The sequence below is a fragment of the Grus americana genome, chromosome 2 (genome assembly GCF_028858705.1).
Source record: "Grus americana isolate bGruAme1 chromosome 2, bGruAme1.mat, whole genome shotgun sequence".
NCBI classification, from domain to species: Eukaryota; Metazoa; Chordata; class Aves; order Gruiformes; family Gruidae; genus Grus; species Grus americana.
The window spans coordinates 134,035,074-134,055,941 of NC_072853.1; the positions used below are offsets into that span (position 1 = coordinate 134,035,074).

General features: G+C 40.4%; 1 protein-coding gene across 9 annotated transcripts in view; it reads left to right on the plus strand.

Annotated features, from left to right (window-relative positions):
- The first annotated feature begins 3,184 nt into the window (after positions 1-3,184).
- HYCC1 (hyccin PI4KA lipid kinase complex subunit 1) overlaps positions 3,185-20,868 on the plus strand; it is a 48,090-nt gene continuing 30,406 nt past the window's right edge. For 6 of the 9 annotated variants that reach the window (XM_054817366.1, XM_054817357.1, XM_054817361.1 and 3 more), the window contains exon 1: positions 3,185-3,308. The gene's annotated coding sequence lies outside the window, so the exon portion shown is untranslated. Of the gene's footprint in view, positions 3,309-3,516; positions 3,553-16,655; positions 16,678-16,770; positions 16,817-20,868 lie in introns of those variants that run through there. The other 3 variants (XM_054817359.1, XM_054817362.1, XM_054817360.1) reach the window with 3 other exon arrangements.

Genomic DNA, 20,868 nt, shown 5'->3' on the forward strand with positions numbered 1-20,868 from the left:
CTCCACCACAGTGCTACCGTCCATCTAGCAGCACGTGCAGTTGTTATGGTCACAACTAGGCTGGCACTGGGACAGAGGACCAGCAAAATGTCCCTTCTGGAGTTCTGTCTCTCCCCTAAACAGTGCCCTTCTTGGTGTCTTATAGGCTACAGGTTTGCGATGAGATCAGATGACTGGAAATAACAGCTATTTTTTTCCCAAGGACCAGATGTACTGTCTTTTAAAAATGGACCGTGTGTTGAATTGAGCTTTAAGAACATGGTCATATGACAGAGATTACAGTTGTTAAGTATTTATTTATCAAGGATTTCTATTTTTAAAGAAGCTTACAACCCCATTATAGTTCACAATCTAAATATAAGAACTTACAACAAAAAGGCACAGACCAAAAATAATGAAGCAGGCAGAAGCTGTAGGTTCCAAATTATGTTCCTTAGCGATGAGAATATTTTGTGAAATTCAAAGGAAACTGCCTCCTGGAAATACTGAAACACCACAGAGCAGCTCTGACTGCTGGGGAAGTGGAACAAAAGTTCTGATTCTTGGTAGCCCTCCTCTTAGAGGGCAATTTGAAGTGGATTGCTAATGGCAAAAAACTTGTCATAAATGCAAGACTAAAAGGCAGTGAATGATGTGCATGGCTATGTACAGAAATATAAACACAGTAAAAAGAAAATGTATTGCATACAGTTTTGTGCATTTGGAATATTTAAAGCTAATGTGGTAAGAATGCCTGAAACACTAAAATAATTTAGGAGTTATTAAAATCTGTGGAAGTAATATAAGGTGAACTATTTTCTTTTGCTAGTGTGACCTGACATGGCAGAACTGTCAATTTATGTCATATGCTGCATGTGAAGAATTTGCCTGTCTTTTGTTTGTGGATGATTCATTACTTTTACTAATCATTAGAGTCATAATGCATCAATAACAGTAAAAATAATAACTAATGACAGTATGATCTCAGTACATCTCTTTGCAATTATTAGGGTCACATAGTATGTCATCTACGTCACAAGCCACATCAGTACCCAGTGGCTAAAAAACTCTTCCTGCACTGCTGTATCTTTGCTCCCATCACTTGTTCTTTGGTCCATGCCGCAGGACTGAGCAGTGAACCAGCTCAGGGAACAGAATTGTTTGGTGGTTTTTTGTTTGGGGTTTTTTTTTTTTTTACTTGGTTGTCTTCAAACTGAACTGGTTTGGTGATGTGGGTAGGTGTTTGGTCTCAGGAATAGGTACAGGCAGCAGGTGGGGAAGACATTGTGATGGGAGCTGCATATGCCTGCATTGGTTTTGGCAGAAATAGTGGTGGAAATGCAGAGAAACTCAGGTAAAGAGCTTGAACCACACCCCCCCCCCAACCCATTAAGTATTCTGGCTGTGATTCAGATGTATATTCTTTCTAAGGTAGAAATTTATTATCTCACTCAAAGTTCCATTTGGTTGTTACTAAGATCATGGCATTTAATTGTCTCTCTTAGTAAAATAATAAAGCTCTCTTACACCTATGTTGGAACTAATATAATCTTTCTTTTCAGGAAACAGACCTATTTTATCCAGTGTCATAGAAACTGATGCCAGAATGAATTTAGACCGTAACACAGTGGGAGTATTCTAAAGACAAATGGGTTAGTAAGAAAGACATTTATATTCTAAAAGCAGTTTTTAGGTTTTATACTTTGTATTATAAAAGACCCTTGAAAACAACCCATACATTTTATTATCAATAAATTGATATACTAGATACCTGTGGAAATGAATGGTACAATAGCACAAGTCCAGATACAGCTCAGGCAAAAAGACATTGATGTACGCACCCACAATGGCCAGAAAATCTTGAAGAAATGCATCAAATCTGCCATTTGCTCAGGTTCAATGCTCTAGGGAAGTCAAACTTTTGTGTGAGTGCAGACCTGTACGGAGTCATTTAGGAAATTAAGACTGCTAAGGCATAGAAGAGCATGGCTTTTAAATGAGTAGCTGTATGGGACGATGCTTTGTGGCAGTAAGTATTGGTGGAGCTAATTCAGGCTCTGTCATCACATGGTATTTGACACCGACCAAATCACAACCTCCTTGCCTCGGTTTCACCACACAGCAATTAGATTACTGATTAAATTAATCTTTATTAATCCTGAAGATTACCATAAGCATGTGCTTCTGAGGATTAAAACTCAATCCTCAAAGCATACTTGCAAAGAAACTATGATCGTAAGAAAAAATGTAAACTGAACTTCAGTTAAAACAAAAAGTAGGTAATTATTCATATTTCAAGATCATTCTTCAGAGCAATCCAAGGATGAAGTCAGTAGGAGAAAAAACTGGGAAAAAAAAAAAGAAATTGAAAAAGGCCTTAGACTGCAGTGAAATGAGACTTGCCCACAGTTGCTCTGCTTTGGGAAGGCTGATAAGAATCCAGTATCTAAATAACAATAAAGACACGCCTGACAAAAATTAAGCAGCGTTCAGTTATGAGGCATTCTCGTTACGGTGCCTGGAAGCATCCCTCGCGGAGCTGTCAGACAGTACAATCGTCTTTTTGTTAAGGCTGGGGAAGTTAAGGTCTTTATTTTGCTTTATCGTCTCACTTGGTCAGCTTATCGCCAGCTCTATTTTTATTTCTAAGCGATGGTAGCCGGGGGTGGGGAGAAGGAGGGGGCTGTTTTCAGACAGCGGTAAAATACACGCACCTGGTGCCGGCTCCCTCAAAGCCATCCCGAGCGCTGCCGCTGCGTGTTTTACTCTGTGCGACAGCTCCCACCAGCGCTCGCAGGGCACCTTCGAGAGCGGGCGCTTCCCGCAGCCCCGGAGGCAGCGTCTCCCCTCGGGACACGACCCTCCCCAGCGCCCCGGGCTCCGCCTCAGCTTCCCCCGGCGCCGGGGTCACGTTCCCGATTCAGCCCCGGCGGGGAAACAATGACTTGCTTCCCCCCTCAGAGCTGCCGCCGCCTCTCACATTTCCGGGCCTGCGGCGGCGGGACACGGCGGTGCCCGCCCCCCTCCCCGGGCGCCCTCACGGACCGGCGGCCCCCACCCGTCCAGCCCCGCCGCCGCCGCCCGCCCTCGGAGCGGGGCAGCACCACCCATTGGGGGAGAGGAGGGCGCGGGCGCCAGCACGGTCCGCTCTGCCACTCTATTGGCTGGCGTGACCGCGCTTCGCTTTCCCATTGGTTACGGCCGCCGCCAGGCAGCGGCGGGGTCGGGCGGTACCAGCCCGCCGCTGCTAGCCCTCGCCGCTGTCGCTCCCGGCGGGCGAGTAAGTCCGCGAGCGGCCGCGGCGGCGGAGGAGCCGCCGGGCAGGAGGGGTGAGTGTGACTAGCGGCCTCTAACTTTTCCCGCGCGGGGCTGGAGCACCCCTCTGCGCCGCCGGGACGGTTTGCTGGCCGTTGGGCAACTAACGGCCGGTTGAAGAGAGCCCCTCTGGCTCCGGGTCCCGCGCGCCGACTGTGCGGCGGGCTCCCCGGCCCCGCCCAGGGGCAACCGTCATCGCACGACTGGAGCGGCCGTTACCCGCTGGGCTCGCGCGCGGGCAGAGAGAGGGCGGTGGCGGTGGGTGAAGGGCGGGGAGGGAGGGGGCGGTGGAGTTGCTGTGGCGGGGCTGGCGCCTGGGGGTGGCGGGGACTGGTGGAGGGGCAGGGCGGGGGGCCGTGACGGGCTCGGCTGGCCCCCTGTCGCTTTGCCGGGAAGAGCCGGTCTCTGCCCCTGGCGCGAGACGGGGTGAGTGGGCCGCGGGGTGGCGCTCCGGGGACCGGCTTCAGCCTGCCCCCTTCCCGCGGGTCCCTCCGGAGGGCCGCCGGCATCCCGGCCGCGTCTGGCCGCCTGCCGGGGTCCTCCCGCGCCCGCTCTCTCCCTCGGCTCCCGGGCGGCGATCGGGGAGGACAGAGGAGGAAGCGGCGGTCTCGCCGCAGGGGGTGTGTGTGTGGGGGGGTGTGGGGTTGTGGTGTGTGCTCGGGGCTGGCGGGGCAGCGGTTACTTGTGTCGCCTGGAGAAGGCAGCTGGGATGAGGGCAGCCGGCTGCGGGCGAGACAAAGGAGCGGCTCCCGGTTGTCTCCCCGGAGCAGGGGCAGACAGCGTGGTGCCTGGCAGCAGACTTTCCGCTCCTTGTGCTGGCCGCGTGTGCCTGCTCCTGGGAAGACTTGGGAAATAGTTCAGTAGCGTGCTGTGAAATACATTCATTCTAAATCCATCTCTTTTGTATAGGGGTTTTTTCCTTCCGCGTTGACTTCGGTGTCCGCGGGTGGGGATGCGAGAGGTAGCAGCAACAGTTAGAATTGCAGAGTGTTTGCGGTTGAGGTTCGTATGTAGGAAGTGCCCGCAGACTGCAGGGGATTGTGCCTGTGTAGGCTTCCTTATTTAACTTCACGCACGTTAAATTGGAGGAACTTTCCACCTGCTTTGTGTTTTAAATAGTAAAAGCAGAGGTAATGCCCGTGAACTTGACTTGTTCTGTGTAATCCAGAAAGCCATCACGTTTGTTTCCCATCCAATTGAATTCTAATTCTATCCTGAAAAGCTCCAGAAGTCTTAAGTTCACAAGGAGAAAATTTGTGTACTCAAGAATTATTAAGTCTTGTTAGCTTTGATATTTCATAATTTTTAATATATGCTCCTAGTGTGTGAGGTTGTAGAAGAACAAAATATGAAAGTTTCTATTATTTCCGTTTGGTAGTTTTGTTAGCTGCAAATTCAGATTTGGTGTTTAGTTTTTTTTAAGACAACTGAACAAATGACACTGCAAAGAAGCAAAAAGCAGTTCTATGTAGTGAGGTGTAGAGTGACATTAATGATTGCTTTTCAGTGCATCTAAAAGGCTTTTCTGCAGTTTTTCCCTCCAATAATGCAGCTAGATGCTACAGTTTCTTTTCAGAAGCTTGTGCTTTTCGCAGAATACCTTCCTCTATGGTAGTACCTTGTTTTTGTTGTGCTCTCCAGCTTCCAACAAGTTCTTTTATGTTGTGAAAAGTAAGTAGCATTGTGAAGCTTGGTCAAATTAACTTCCAATCTATTTTACTTTCACCAGTGGAATACTTTTGGTAAGAGTAATGTACTTTGAAGTTGAGTCTTAGATCCATCTGGCACTGTTCTTGGACATATTTTTTCCTCCAGAATAAGAAGACAATATGAAAATACTACTTTTGAAATGCAGAACTCGGATGCTTCTCTTCTGTGCTAACCTCTTTGTGAGACGAGGTACTTTTAACAGGCCTTTTATCAGAGGGGTGACAATATTGAGGAAGTTCAGTATTGCTTTGGATGATTTATTAACTAGCAATTTACTTCCTTTCAGTGTTGAGCTGTTTTAAAGGTAGAAGTTAAATTAATTCAGAATGCTTCTTACAAGGAAAAAGGCTTTCACCAGCAGAATCATGTTGAACTTCTGCCATAGCCTCTTGAATGGGAGGGTTTTCTTTCACTTCAGAGAGTCCATGGTAGGCATGTTCACAGGCATAGCTGGATAGTTAAGTCACTTGGGTTCTAATTTTGCAAGGACTTGTATCACAAACAAGCATGTGTGTAAGATATTGCGAGGCTAGGCACTACAAATGGTATGTGTCATCTATATTTTACTTAGCACAATGGGGCTGGCTGTAAGCTGGGAGAAGAGCCCATTTACTGACGCATATGTTATGACTGTATCAAAGCTAATAGTAAGTCACTGAGTTAAAGTCTAATTCTTAATACCTGTTAGTGTAAAACCCCAGTATCTTGAACCTCCTCTGTACGTTCGTGTCAGGAAATGCATTTTCATTAAATCTTGCCTTAAGGTAAATATTAGGTGTTCTCTTAATCTGTCACTGACATTAACACATGCAATGTGAAAATCACCTTGTTCATTCTGGAGACTTATTAGTTATCAAATGTTGGCTAATATTCAGCTATTTTAATTAGAAAGTAAACATACATTTTATGGCCCAACATGACACCGTTTTGTTTCAGGTTGTGTGGAAGATGCGTAGTTTCAGAAATCTGCATGATTTGTAAGAGAAAAGTCACAGTTGCCAGGCTTTCCTTTGGGATGAAGAGCCTGTGGTGTACTCCTTATATTTGAGGCTTTCAAATGAAACTTTGATGAGGCTTAAATGTTTATGTTGATGAGAATATTAAGATGCAATAGCACTTGGACTCTTAACAAAGATCACCTGGGCACTCTGCAAACATACAAAGCCTATATCTGGAACAGCTTAGACTTAAATCCGTTAGGTGGATCACCAGGTCAGGTTTCATTCCCAAGCCTTCACTTAGGCAAATACGCTCTTTGTATAACCTGGGATGCTTCCTCTCTCGCAAATGCAAGATTACGTACAAAGCTTATACTTAAGTCTGTCAAAGGATTTGTGCGGGTAGTTTCATTAGTGTAAATGGAGATTCCACATATGAATCACTGCACTTGTGTGTTACTTACAGTGTTACTAGCAGTCAGTCTTCCAGGAGTAACATGCATGAAGTTTAAGCAGGACGTCCTATCATGCTGTATGGGAAGCGAGAAGCCTGGTGATAGAATCTTAACTGTGTGTATGCTCTGTTGTCTTGGAAGTTAGGAGAACTAGAGTCTGAATCTCTTACGCTTTAGAAAAACTGAAGACTGCAAATTTGTATTTATCTTCTGAGGTGTAATAGCTGATGACTGGAGTGGCACTGTGTAATCTCTAAGACTTCTTCCATGGAATTATGAAAATAACAGTGAGCTTAAAACCTGCATTTTATATGCAGTGTTTTTCAGTGTGTTGGTTTGTACTTGGTAGGATGTACTTGAAAGTATTTGCTGTTTTACTGGACTCTGATAGTTTTCCTGCTCAACAAAATTACAGCTTTTAATTTGTTAATGCTATTCTGTTGAATTATGCAAGTATAAAAAGCACTCCCACCTTAATTAGAATTGTGGGCATGATATCTTTTCTTTAAATCCATATTCTATTTCTGTTCCAGAAAATTGGGCCTTTTGGCAGTTTACTGTCCTCAGTTGCCAGAATTGAAATGGTGGCATATTAAATGCATATTTGGGAGCGGAGAATGTGTTGGATTTAAAGCATTATTTTTTTATTAGCATTAGTTAATTAGGAACTTAAATTGGATTAATTTATTTGAAATGCTTCTTGAGATAATCTTGGAAGGCAATAACAAAGTGGTGTCAGGATAAGGACTGAAATCTGTGTCAAATCAGTGTTGTTGAAGACAAGGAGTATGAAAATGTTTTGAATGTATAGCAACTGCATATTGCTGCAAGGCTGTGTTTAAAGCTTCTAGCCTGCGCAAGTTCAGCATGCCATTAAAATGTTTTATTAGTTCCTGCATTGACCAGAATCTTCCGTATACTCTATAGTGTATATTATAAGTGTACGCACACACTTTTAAGATGAAGTACTTCTGCATGCCCTCAAGATTTTCTTTATAAGTAACTGGCACTTAAAATATTTGAAGTTATTTGAAAACATTGATGAAATTTAAAAAGTTTTCCATGAGGCTGAGGAGTGAAATGTTTCTGCATTTGTTCTTATTGTAAATGATCAGATTTCTACCAGAATTTGTGCTGGAACTCCTGGATTAGATTAAAAAAACCCAACAACCCAACGTCTGAAAGATCCAACAGCTATAATAGTTTTCAATTTATAGCACATCTAAAACAATGCAGGATATGAAACGTTTTCTTGTACTTCTGGTGAAACTGTTGTGACCCCTTTGTCCTAATTAGGACCATGTTCAAGAGCAGCAGAATAAAAATAGAATGCTGGCTTAGTCTGGGAGGGCAACTGTTATTTACAGTGATTTCTTTAGACGCATCCCCACATGAACTTATGTGCTTTGGTAACAAGTGGAAAGGTGGTGAATGAAAGCAGCATAACTTACAGCCCAAGTGAGTACTGAAATTGTTTGAATATGACCCTTTCTTGTCATTGCAGTGCCAGAAATGGGAGGATGTGTGTTTGTTTCAGTGTGATGAATTAAGGGCTCTGTTTATAAGGCTTCAGTGTAACTTCTAAACAGTGTACACATTTAATACAAGTAGGTTCGATAAACAGTTGTTACTAGGAGTATTATTTATTTGAACTGGAATTAATAAAGCATGTGGAATTTGGACAGATATTTAATAATCATCAGTCTTCTGTATGGAGAATGCAATGAAAAGCAAGGGTGTGCATGAAAACATTTCTTAGTTTATTTTAAATGACCAGTGTTGCTGAAGAATCATCTGATTGTTGAGAGGAAGACTGGAAATGGGTTATCTCTCCAAAACAGATGTGTGTTTGTGTTCTTCCATCTCAAACCTCTGATGATATGAAATGCTGTGTAGCAATCAAAGCATAACAAAGAAATTAAGGTAAAAGCAATACTAGCTGAGTAGTAAAACATGCGCATTGCTGATGCAAAAGTCGCTGAGTGTTTGTATTCCATCCTGATTGGCATAAGAGCTCTCATTCTAAACTTAGTGACAGAAACTGTGTATTTTTGGCACTTTTGATAGCTATGAGACTGCTCTTTTAGGTAAGAGATAAGATATCCTTTACATCTTGTTACTTTTTTTGATTTGGAAGCTAACCTTTAATTAAAAATAGCATAGTAAGCTCTGAAGCTGCACTGGATACTAATTAACTCCAGTGCTTAAAGCCATGCTGTCTCCTAAGATTTCCTGCTGTTTGCACTGGACAAATATTTATGCTTCAGCAAGGCATTAACTTTAACCTAACGAATAGTGCATACAACTTTAATATTTTTGTTAATACTAAACACCCTGATTCAGTACTATTACAACATTTTATTGCAACTCTTTTTTTAGAAAGGGGGGAAAAAGCCCATTACACTTTAAATATGTGATAGAGAATTATATCTAATACTCAATAATTAAGCTGTCTAGCAGTCTGAGTATTGTACAGAAGCTAGTGCTGGATAATATAAGGTCTTCGGGAATGTCTGGTTAATGGACAAGGCTGTACTATAGCATTGTGGTTTGTTTTCAAGTACTTGAATCCCGTTCTCATACACAAAGACAATTGCTTTGCATTTTTAATTCTTTTTAATCCTATGGTATTTGCTGTCTTAAAGGAAGTGACTGGAATATGCGTAAAAGCATTAAGCTGACCTAGTAAATCTTAAAAAACTGCATTTAGCAGGTTTTTTATACCAGCCACCATCCCTGAAAATTAGGATACTGTGAGTATTTTCAAACAGTATATTATGTAAGACATGTTGGGTGTACTATAGTAACATCTCTATCTGAGGAAGAGATCTATAGGATCTTCAGGTGCAAAACTGAAAACTTTTTTCCCCCCAGTAACATTCCTTCTCAGTGTTTGCTGGCTGAAGGAAATCGTGTTACTCTTCCAGAGCTGAAGTAGGTTGCAAAATCAGACTGCAATGTTATATATTTTGTGTTAGACTGATGAAGGGAAATTTCTCTGAAAGCATGGGGAGGAGTGAATTAGGGAATTCCTTAGCTCTTGCTACTTGGTGCTAAAGCAACAATTTAATGTTCCTTACAGTTACTTTACACTGGATTTTGCCAGTGAAATTCTGAGTGTTCTCCTATAGTTTGTGGTTAGTAGCACATCTGGCTGAACCAATTATTGTCTACTCAGTTAAAATAACTTTCTTACTGGCTTTCTTTAGGTTGTGCCAAAATACCTACCTGCTTCATGTCACATGCTGTGGACATGCTACTGCTTTTATTCAGAGCTTTTAGGCTCAACAGGCTCTAGTCTTTCCACTCACATCTCTCTCACTCGTAATTATATTGACTCCATATGTCAGGTCTAGAAAGACTAACAGGCTCCTGCATTTTTTTCCTGCTTTGAACTAAATTCCCAGTGCAGCAACCAGAGGAGCAGGTGAGAGGCTTTTGACAGTAGTTCTGCACATCACTTACACATGCATTCTGTAGCTTTGCCAGTGCTGGTATAGTATTTACCAATTCCTGCCTGTCTTGAGAGAATGTGATTTACATTTAATTGTAAAGCTGAGGAAAAAAAAATTAGTTTCTTTCCCCTCTCCCTGTTTCCTCAGGAGCATTTTGTCAGTACTGTAAATGATGGGTATTTTCACCACAGTGGTGATGTGATGAGACACTACACTACAGACAGTCAAATTCGTCATGTTACTTCGTGAAACACAACAAAGGGAACATCTGTTTTGCAGAGTACTTAATGATACTGCTTAAAGTATCAGAATTCTGTTGTTCAGCTAGAGTTGGTTGGGGTTTTGTTGAATTTTCAGTAATGTGTGTAAATATAGCAGAACTATTCTTCCAGCACTCTTGCATCATGTTAGAGATAGCAGAGATTGCTAATCTATTCAACTTTTAATTTTTTTTGCTGTAGTAACTTTTGTTTGGCACACATATTTTCAATATTACTCTTTTTGTCTTACACCAAAATTTTAGAGCATATGAAGCATGCACATTTGCGCTAGTTACCAAGAGTTCTTACTAGAATGTAATGGTTATTTGCGCAGTGGTATTTTATCCCAAACTGTTGTTATTGGCAAGCTGTAGCTGTACAGGTAAAACCGATAAGAATTTTCCACCAGAAACTTAACATAATCAGAGAAGATCTCTAAACTGTACAGTTTCTTTGCATACATAATCCATACAGTAATTCCTTAAGGAAGCAATGAAAATCATTCATTCATTCCCATTTTAGTGATATTTTGAAGTGTCTTAGATGTTTTGTTCTATTCTGGCAAAGAAGTGGATGAGAGTTCACCTATGTTCACAAAGTTGCAGCAATCCAGTGAAACAGTGGCAAGGACTAACTCACTTAAACATTTATAACTGCTTTTTGTTGTGAAATACAAGTCCTGTATAAATTCAGTAGCAGCAGTAGGATGTGGGTATACTTGATGCCAAGGGAAGAAGGAACACCTAAAAGAAGGTTCCTGCTTGTACAGTAAACAGAGGAACTGACAAAAGTGTAAATCGAAAGTGAGCTGAGTGATGAAACAGGAACCAAATAATGCCATATTTACCCTTCAAGAGGTTCCTTAAATGTGTCTCCTAATTTTAAACAATAGATGTATGATCCTTTTGTGTTGTGCAGTTATTAACCCCTGCCCCTGAATGTCATACTGTTTGAAAAATGGCCATTCACTGAGATCATATTTGTTATTTCTTATCATGTGATATAGCTCGCTTTGCTCTTGGTTCATTGCAACTCCTCTTTCCTATGGGTATGACAGTTTTTTATGAACATGACATGTTGCTTGCTAGGGTTGTTCAGCTGTATTAATGTCATTCAGCTCTGGTTCATTTGAGTCCACTGTCCCAAACACACGTGTAGTCAATGACCAGTTTCCATGTATTGTCATAATTGCATCTGCCATTCAAGTGACTTTTTAGTTGCTGCTAATCATTAAATCAAGTTCCAAGTTGATAGACTTCGGATTATTATAGAAATAAATTTTGACTACTTTGTTAGGCTACAGAAATATTTGTCAGGCTCTAAATCATGAAGTCTGTGCTCTAAACCAGAGCTCTGAATTTGTAACTGAATACTGAAGTACTGCTGACTTACTCTAGAAATACTAGATGTGAAGGTCTTAAGGAATGCACTTAGAAATCAGGCCTGTCTTGAGCAGCAAACATCTCAGGATTTAATTAGAATGCAAATAAAAGAAACAGGAAAAGAAAATGAGTGCATGCTCTGTTATTTTTAATCTTAAACTGTTTTCTGCTACTTAAGTGATATCAATATAAATTCAGTAGAAACTTTCTGTTGTTATGCCTGTGGAACAGCAGCAGATTACTTGGTGATACCATTTACCCTGGAAATCTGTACATGAGTTGCTCAAATCAGAGTCCCTCCAGAACCTATATGACTTTGAGTTTCATGAGGTTTGTATTTCTTTCTTGGAATAGTATTCTGAGCTTTACATGCTTTCATGAAGTGGGAACTTTTTACTTGGAGAGTTTTTTCATCTAATATGAATTCAACTGAAATTAATATGCCCAACAATGTGAGACAACACTATTTTCCTGCTCTGCCACTATTATGCTTAGGGAATTTGACTTTTTAAAAAAATTACAATACAGAGCGAGACATACAGGGTAGTAAATTGAGACTTCAAGTTGCACACACTTTGTACTATAGCATTGAAATTATATGTGGCAATAGAGCATTTCATGTGTTGGATGTATCTTTTCTGAATGAGACAGAACTATGGGTTGTGCTGTTACTTTTTAAAAAATTTTAGTTAAAGAAGTCATGTTTTTCTGTTGCTTATAAAGTATGTAAAAACCAACAAATTGTTCTTAGGTGCTCTGAAATGTTTTTCAAATTAATGTCTCCACTCTTGTGAGTATAACAGGTTTGTGTGCGGGAAGGCTGTTGTGGGGGGAGGAAGGGATGAGAAAGAATGAGAAAACTGCCATGGAGAGATAAAGCATATTTTTCCTGAAGGTGTTACACACAGATTATGTGCATGTATTGATGGATCATCAAACAGGCAGAATATCCCAAAATGTCATTCTCAGCCAGTGGAGCTGGGAAGTTTTGGCCAAAAGTGTTGCATTCTTAATGTTGCTACTAAAAAGCAGAAGTTGAAGAGTGTTAAAAACAGAAGGTGAAGAGCCTGCTCAAACTCCTGTCCCTAGTTTGTGAGCTGAGTCTTTTTCCTTCTGATAAGTCACTGCTAAACTACTTGCCGCATGAATGTTTCTCCACTTGCTCTAGCTGAAACTACATGCTGTAACAGTAGAAGGTGTTGAAATAGTGCCTTTAGCAGTTGATGCTCAAAGGTGAAGTACAGCCTCTGCTCAATTCTCCACATGCTTTATAGGTCATACTCAAGCTATTGTGCAGCATCTGCTTATGCATGCTTTACACTGAGAGTGTTTCCAACAGCTGAATTACCTGACACCTTTCTTTTTGACATGTGGCTGAAAGTTCTGAACAAACTCTAACTTGAGATGAATTGCAATTTTCACTTTGAAGGGAAAACTTGTTTGTAAAATTAGCTTGTAGCAAACAGACTTCACAAATGGCTAGATTAAATTAATAACTACTAGTAAATGTATACTGTACAGCAGCACTGAAGTTTGAGGAGGCAAGGAACTAGATGTCATGGTATTGCTACCAAAATAGTGTACTGTGCTCTTGAAAAGACCATTGGTTGGTTCAAAGCTTATATGCAACACTGAAATGGCAGCTGCAACGTGATTATTCTCTCTGCATAGTTTGTTCTATTTCACTGTTTTAAATTTAAGTTGTCTTTGGGTTTCAAGAAAACTTCCTGACTTCATAGGGATGTAGTGTACTTTGGGCTTAGGGAAACTAGGGCACATGAGAACAGTAAGTTTACTTTGCTTGGGGTTCTGTAGAGAATGTTTCTTCTAAGTGTGTAACTTCTGCAGCACTGTTTTCCCTTACAGAAGTGCTAAGAGCATTGTCTACTGCAGTATTGCCTGCTCATAGATGCTCTTGACGCAAGTTGCAGGAGTGCTGATACACAGAAAAGAGTCAAAATTTCTAGAGCTTTCTAGTTTTTATCAGAGCATAAAGAAGATACCTTTATTTTAATACTACGGAATTTTTTGTCTAAAGCAAAAACTGGAAGACCTGTGTGGATTAAGTCACTTCTGTAGTATCAGCACACTGTTTCCTCTTACACATTTTTGTTGTTTCATTTATGTTTGGTTAAGCTTGTGGTTGTACTCACTTTAATGTTATCATATCAGAATGGTTACCTGGTATTTCCTTATGATGCATATAGTTATTACTTTGATTTTTCTTCATGTATGTTAAACTGTAAACTATATTAATCCAGCCTAAGAATCAACATACTTTAAGGCAAGATTTTTTTTTCAACTACATGTATTTTATTTTATCTAAGACTAGGCTGTTTATATCTGTTCGTTCTTAAAGATTTAATAAGATGTAAACAATAGCATTTGCATGAAGTAAAAAAAAAAAAAGGAAGCAAATGTATTTCAGCTGCTAAGAAAAACTGTTTTGAAGGTAATAGCTCTTATTTTCCTACAATGAATGTAACTCTTGATATACTACAGATGATAGAAAAGCTACCACTTCAAGATATACTGCAAATGAAATTGCTTGAGAGGGAGTAGGGCTTCTGCAAGCTGGAGAATGGGTTGTAACTGGCTTACAGGTGGTCAGTTTTGACTAACTCTGTGGTTACCAGTATAGCGGTTGTACTTAGTGTGGTTTTGTGTAGAAGTCAGCAAGGAAGAAATAGTAAAGTAGGATTAAAAATAATAAATTCAAGCTGTGGAAGTTACTTCATCTTAATTCAGTTTGGTACTGTACTGCTAGGACTGTTTTTGTACAGCTGTAGCAATATAAATCTGATTTACTATGGCCTGTATAAATTCAAGTGAATATATTGGTGTGTAATCTCATCTCTCTATCTTGGTGAGTTGTTTAGCGGGCATGAGTCTTGAAAGAGTTATCTCCTTGCTTTTAAAGGGCAGGTACGAGGTTAGTTATGTACAAAGGTGGTTTGTAATTGTTTGCTAATCTGAAGTTGAGCAAATATGATTGTCAGGAGTCAAAGATCAGGATTAAAATCTTCAAAAGCCTATGCTTATAGGGATCCTACCTTCTGCTCAAGACTTTAGAAAGCTGTCACCATGAACGTGTTGGGTCATGTGTGCCCATATGACTATTTGCCAGCATTGTAAATGATGTTGTGACCTCAACTGTAGGTGGTTTTGTTTGGTTTTTTCTATTGACAGATAGATAGGAAGGTTGTAAAAGGCTGAGCTAGTTTGATATGCCAAGTATTTGTGTGTAGGTTTCTGGGCTGCAAAGCATCAGTATTCTATGGCACTGGATCCTTTGCACAAGAAACAACTGCATTTAAGATAGTTATTCATAGTTTTTATGTGGTCTAGTTAATGTATGCTTTCTTTCTTTAGAGTTACTTTTTTTTTCCTTATTTGCTGTCATCAAAACTGAATTGAGGTCTGTCGCCTGTGGCTGAATATTATTAGCCCTATGATTTTAAAAATTTGTAGTGGATATCACTCAGAAGAACTTTTCCATTTGATAGGCAAACATCTATTACTTTGTCATATCCCAAATGTAAACTATTCAAGAAGCATATGTGCACAAGATCAGGAAATCTTATTTAAATATCTGTATCATGGAAAAATCCATTGACCCCTGACTCTTCTAGGCTGATGTTCCACATTGTGATCTAAAGGGTAAGCTGCAAATAAAGTGGTGGCTTCTCGCACTGATGGGGAGGGGGGAAAGGTAGCAAAACTGAAAAACACCCTTGGCAATATGAAATTCACATTGACTGCAATTTCAGTTTCTAAGGTTCGGTAGCCTTTACAAACCAGTGGGAACAAGCTTGTTCAAAACAGTTATCTTTGCGTAGGTTCGCTACCATATTGTGAAGAAGACTGCAGTAATGAGCATACTGAATCAGACCAGAATTTCTGCAACCTCATTCTCTAACAGTGGCTGTTAGTAAAGGCCTAGAAAGGAACTGATAGGGGAAGTTGGAAGACTGTACTGGGGTAGTAACTTCTGACTTCAGCTTTCTGAACTGGAAGAAGTGCTTATATCTTTAGTGGCTGTGGATGGATTCTTCCATGAATGTGTCCGGGCTTTTTTTTCCTGTGCATTTATGTAAAGTTCATGTACTTTGTGTTGGAGTCCCAAGTCCTACTTCCTTTGCATTGTATTTGGTGACTCCTTCTGTTTGTTTTGATCCTGTCACCTATAGTTTCACCTAATGCTTGTTAGTTCTCCTGTTAGAAGATGCTGAAAAGCCATCTCTTGTCATTTTAGGAATTTGCTTGAGTCAGTGATGCTCAGTGCACCATAGCTATCTTGTTAACACTGCCTGGTTTTACGCTGAAGATAGCAATTATCAGAGTACATTTGATGCTGAGTCTTTGAGCACTGCTTGTGGTGTGTATTTCAATAGAGCACGTGGCTTAGTACAATGGGGTTTTTCTTTCTTAGTGCAAGTTTGAAAGAATGTCACGAAGTCAGACCTGGCCTTTGTGGTTTCTGAAACTTGCCAGGGTGGTTTTTGGAGTCCACAGTAGCATCAGTTTCTTTTCTCAAGAGATTTATTTGCTACCTATTACTACACCTACAAGTATCTGTTGAACAGGATAGCTTGACCACATTCAAAATTGTATAGTAAATGAACAGATCACTGTATCATTAGAATGAATTGTGTATTAACATCAGGAAAATCCATTCTTTGGCAATTTGTTCAAGACTACACTTGCCTGAGTGCTTTTCCTGTTCTGAGGCTTACCAAGGATTGTGTCTTTCTCTGAAATGTGTTGAGAGAGAAAAGGGTTCAGCAGCATGAATTTTAGGTATAGATTGTAGTCCGTAAGTGAGCTTCATGTATGATGTAGAGCTGATTAAAAAGTTGTTAATACTACTTGTACCACTTAAAAGGGTAAGAAAAGTTGAGTCCTTACTGGCCCTTCCCTACTTTTGTATACAAACTGCTATAGACTGCAAGATCAATATGTACCAGGGACTTGATCTCTTACGGGTCTGATACATCCTAACGGAATGCTCACAAGTTTACTTGTTCCTCTTCTGGGATGAGTTGACAAATTTGGCTGGTGGTTCATAAAAATCTTAAATTTCTGCTCCATGTTTCCCTTAGGCTAATTGATTTTTGTTTTGTTTTGGTTTTTTTCTTCTTAGCAAATAGTACAAACTTCCAAGCAGATACTTTTCAGATTAGGTAAGGACACAGTATATGCTTTCCCTTCTCTTCCAGCAATTCCCAGAGGACAGGACTTGAGCAGTTTTTGGCTCCTGGTTTTGTTTTTTCCAGCTCTGCGACTTCAACTAGCAAATGCCTAATGCTGCGGTTCCAGAAGGTCAGTTCTGCAGAACTCAAGAGTTCATTCTTCATCCAAGTCCAGTGTCCTTGTACTTAATCCAGATTTCATTTACACACATGTATTCTGTGGATGAATACTACAAAGGTTGGGTAGCTTTAAATAACAGGAAAGCCACCTATTGTGAGAATGTCTTTTTAAAGAACAACCTGTGCATGTGTTGTCTGTGATTTCATTCAAGGTTATGATTTGATATTATTGTATTAAAGTCTTGAGTGACAGGTATGAAAAACTGAAGCCATTTCAGTAGATAGATCCATTAGTAAGTTTGCCAGAGAATCATACTAATTCATCTTGGCTTGCCCTCCACCAGTTCAGTGTATAGCAACTTTTTCTCCCCCCTCTTTTAAAAACAGTATGTTCCTGTGGTATTTGTGCTGTAATGGAAAAAAGAATGGTCTTTGTAGAAGTCTCTTCCAAAGAAGACTCACTTTTGTCAGATAAACTTGCTTGATGTCTTATTCCTGTTGTACTACTCATCTTGAAACAAAGCAAAAATTGATATCTCCTATGTAAGGAGAGTTTTATTATAGCATTAGAATAGAGCAAGATCAATTTACAGCTCTCAGAGGCTGCTTATTACTTGGGAACAGATCCAGAGAACAGTCTTACCTCAAGCTATATCAAAATGGATTGCAGATTTTGAGTGGAATGTAAGTTAAGACTTATTCTCCTCTTGTTGGTATTAGAGCTCAAGTTGCATATGTCCTAGAGTTCCAGTGTTAGAGATTAGTAGGGTCTGTACAGCTTTATGTATGGTTACTTTACATAGATGTTCTACTAGGAAAGCTAGTTTGTTAATTATTGTTTAGTATAAATCCTATTTCTTGCTGCTAATCCAAGTTGAGAGTCTTGTGGAAAATACTGCAAAGTGCTCTTAAGTCACAAGGCATAAACACACAGATAAATTTGCTATGTGTTAGCTGGGCTGCAGTAGCTATGCATGCTTTCATCATGTGGCAAATGTGAAGTAATGTGGTAAGACCTGCAATGAAAGTGTGTCACTTAAAGTTGCTTTATTTTATGTATGATACAAGCTGAAAATATGTATGTGTCTAATAAAAGTTCAACAGAGATGTGACAACCTGTTACTGAGATCCATCACAAATAATTTTGTGTTATCATTTGAATCTGAGACTTACTCCTCTTTCCTGCAATTATATTCCATCAGGGCATCCAAATGACTCTGCCTCTTAATCTCTTGGAATGAGGAGCATGGGGTCATCTGAAGCTGCTCATTAGTTTTAGTCAAAGTATTGTTTAATTTGTGAGGAAAAAAGAAATTAGTTTTTAAAGAAATTCTCAAACTCTACTCATTGGAAATCTTTGCAGGGACTTAAGAGGAAGAGACCAAGGAAAAAAGTCTATTCAAAGGGAATTACATGGTGATGTACCTTAAACCAAGACTTTTTTCTGGAGGAGAAATGCTCTGTAGTGCTTGCTGTATTGTTTGACTTTTCATTACAGTTTTGGTTTATAAAGTACATCTTCAATATAATTTTACAGCAAGCTTTCAAGGTAGCATGTATTTACTTTATCCACTTTATGTTGCTTTAATTCCATAGTGACTGGGGCATCTAATGCTTACGGTGGCCTGTATCTTGCAGGTGAATCCACTAAAATGGAGTTGTACTTAGGCATGTTTTTTGAATCCTTTTGGGATTTTTTTTCTGGAAAAGGTTAACAGATTCTATAAGTTAGGCATTATTTTGGCCCACTTTGTGTTAAAAATTCCATTTTAGAGTTACGTTTTGTAAAATTTCTACGGGCTTCAGAAAAAAATTGTATTGTTAACTGAAATTTGTTACTCCTTCCTTTAGAACAGTCTTGGGTTTGCGGACTGTGTCCATACATTGTTGCAGTCCAACTTGATCTATTGTTTAACTAGTGCAAAATGTGGCAATCCTCAGCAAAACAGTAGGTTGCCTGTTTTGAAAGATCCCACACACCTGATGTGTGGATTTGAGGCTTGTTTATTATAGAGAGAGATCAGTCTAACAGATAATCTTAATCTTTGTCTTCAAGGAAAATAATTATAAAATTAGATTTCTTTTTTGTGACACTCAAACCTGTGTTGCTGTGGATGCATATGTACTTGAGGTTAAACAACATATTCAGAAGACTATGTGCATTTTTAATGCATGAAGGTAAAATAACAACAGTTTATCTTCTGTGCATCTCAACTGCCTTAACTCTCAAGGGAATGCCTCTGTTACTTCAAAAATCAAAGACCTGATCAGCAAAACCTTTGTCCTGTTTCTTTTAGTTCAGCTTTTTATAGATTTCATTTCAAAAGTTCATGTTTTTGCCAAAAAAGACTTGCCTTCAAATACACAGTCATAAAAGCTTGAAGTATTGTCCTTATTCCAATGGATAATGCCAGCCAAAGATGCTCTTACTGTTATTATTGGTCAAATGAATCCTATGCTCTCTGGGAGCCTTTAGCCTGAAAATAACACTTGGTGAATCAGTAGAAATAGGTGAAAAAATGCATCTCTTGGATAAATGTGGTGTCAACTATGGACTTGGAGTATCCAGGACTCCTCTGGACACTTTAAAATCTTTTTTAATTCAAAGCAATGTTTCTTTCTTTGAACACTCAATATTAAGCACAGGCATTTGTGCTGTTAATGAGGGTCAGTAGGGAATGGTTACTATTGTCAACCCTGCTGAAGCATGAGACATTGCAAAAGTCCTGGATTTCACAGGAATGAAAGTAAGGCTAGTAGATTGTGTGATTCTGTAGGAACTGATGAGGCTGTTCCTTCAATACATGTAGTAGGACTAGCCTTTGTGCTTGTTAGCACACAGTATTATCCTTAAAAACCTTACTTCACAGCATGTTTTGACACACAACCTATACCATTACCTGGCCACTAATCCATCTTGTCATCATTATACCTTTAGAGACCATCAGTGCTGGTCAGAAGGAGTTGGTATTTAGCTAGATGAGTTTCCTTCATGACAATCCTTCCTATTTCTTAGTTGATACAGGATGACAGAATGGATGAGGTTTGAATGGACCTCTGGAGATCATCAAGTCCAACCTCCTTTGACCAAAAGTAGTTAAAATTGAAACAGATTGCTCAGGATCTTGTCCAACTGGGTTTTGAATATCTCCAAGGATGGAGACTCCTCAAGCCACTCCTTGCAACTTGTTGCAGTGTTTAATAACCCTTACATGAAGTTACATTTAAACCCTTTTTTAGTGTATTTCAATTTGTGCCCATTGCCTCTTGTCCGGTCACAAGACACCAATGAGAAGAGCCTGGCTCTCTCTTCTTTAATCCCTCCTCTCAGGTAATTATCTACATTCCTAAAATCCCCGTAAGCCTTCTCAAGGCTTAACAGTCCCAGCTCTCTCAGCCTCTCCTCATGTGAGAAATGCTTCAGTTTGTCCATCAGCTTTGTGGCCCTTTCCCAAACTCTCTCCAGTATGTCCCTGTGTCTGTTGCACTGGGGAGCCCAGCGCTCCAAATGTCTCACCAGGGAAACACAGGGATGGATCACCTCCCTTGAACTGCTGGCTGGGGGCTGTTGGCCATCTTTGCTGCCATGGTGCGTGTGGCTGGCTCATGTTCCCCTTGGTTGTTGAAGAGCCCTGGGGCTTTTTCTGCAAAGCTGCTTTCCAGCTGCGTAGCCCCTGTGTGTGCTGGTGCCTGGGGTGGTTTGTCCCCAGGAGCAGGACTTGGCATTGCCCTTGACACTTCCTGAGGTTCATGTGCTGGCTCACGTGTGCTGTCTGATGTCCCTGTGAATGGCAGCACACCCCTCTGGGGGTATTGACTTCTCCTCTGCATTTGTGTTCTCTGCAAACGCACTGAGGGTGAGCTCTGTCCCATCACCCATCTTGGCTAATGAAGCTTTTAGACCATCCTGGCCTGGCCTGGGCATTGCTCCCTGGTGTACAGCAGTATGGCCAGGTCTCCAGCTGGGCTTTGTGCTGCTGGTCAAGGCCCTTTGAGCCTGGGGTTCCCGAGGCCACTGCCTGGGCTCAGGCCTGGGGTTCCTGAGGCCTGCTCTCACTGGTA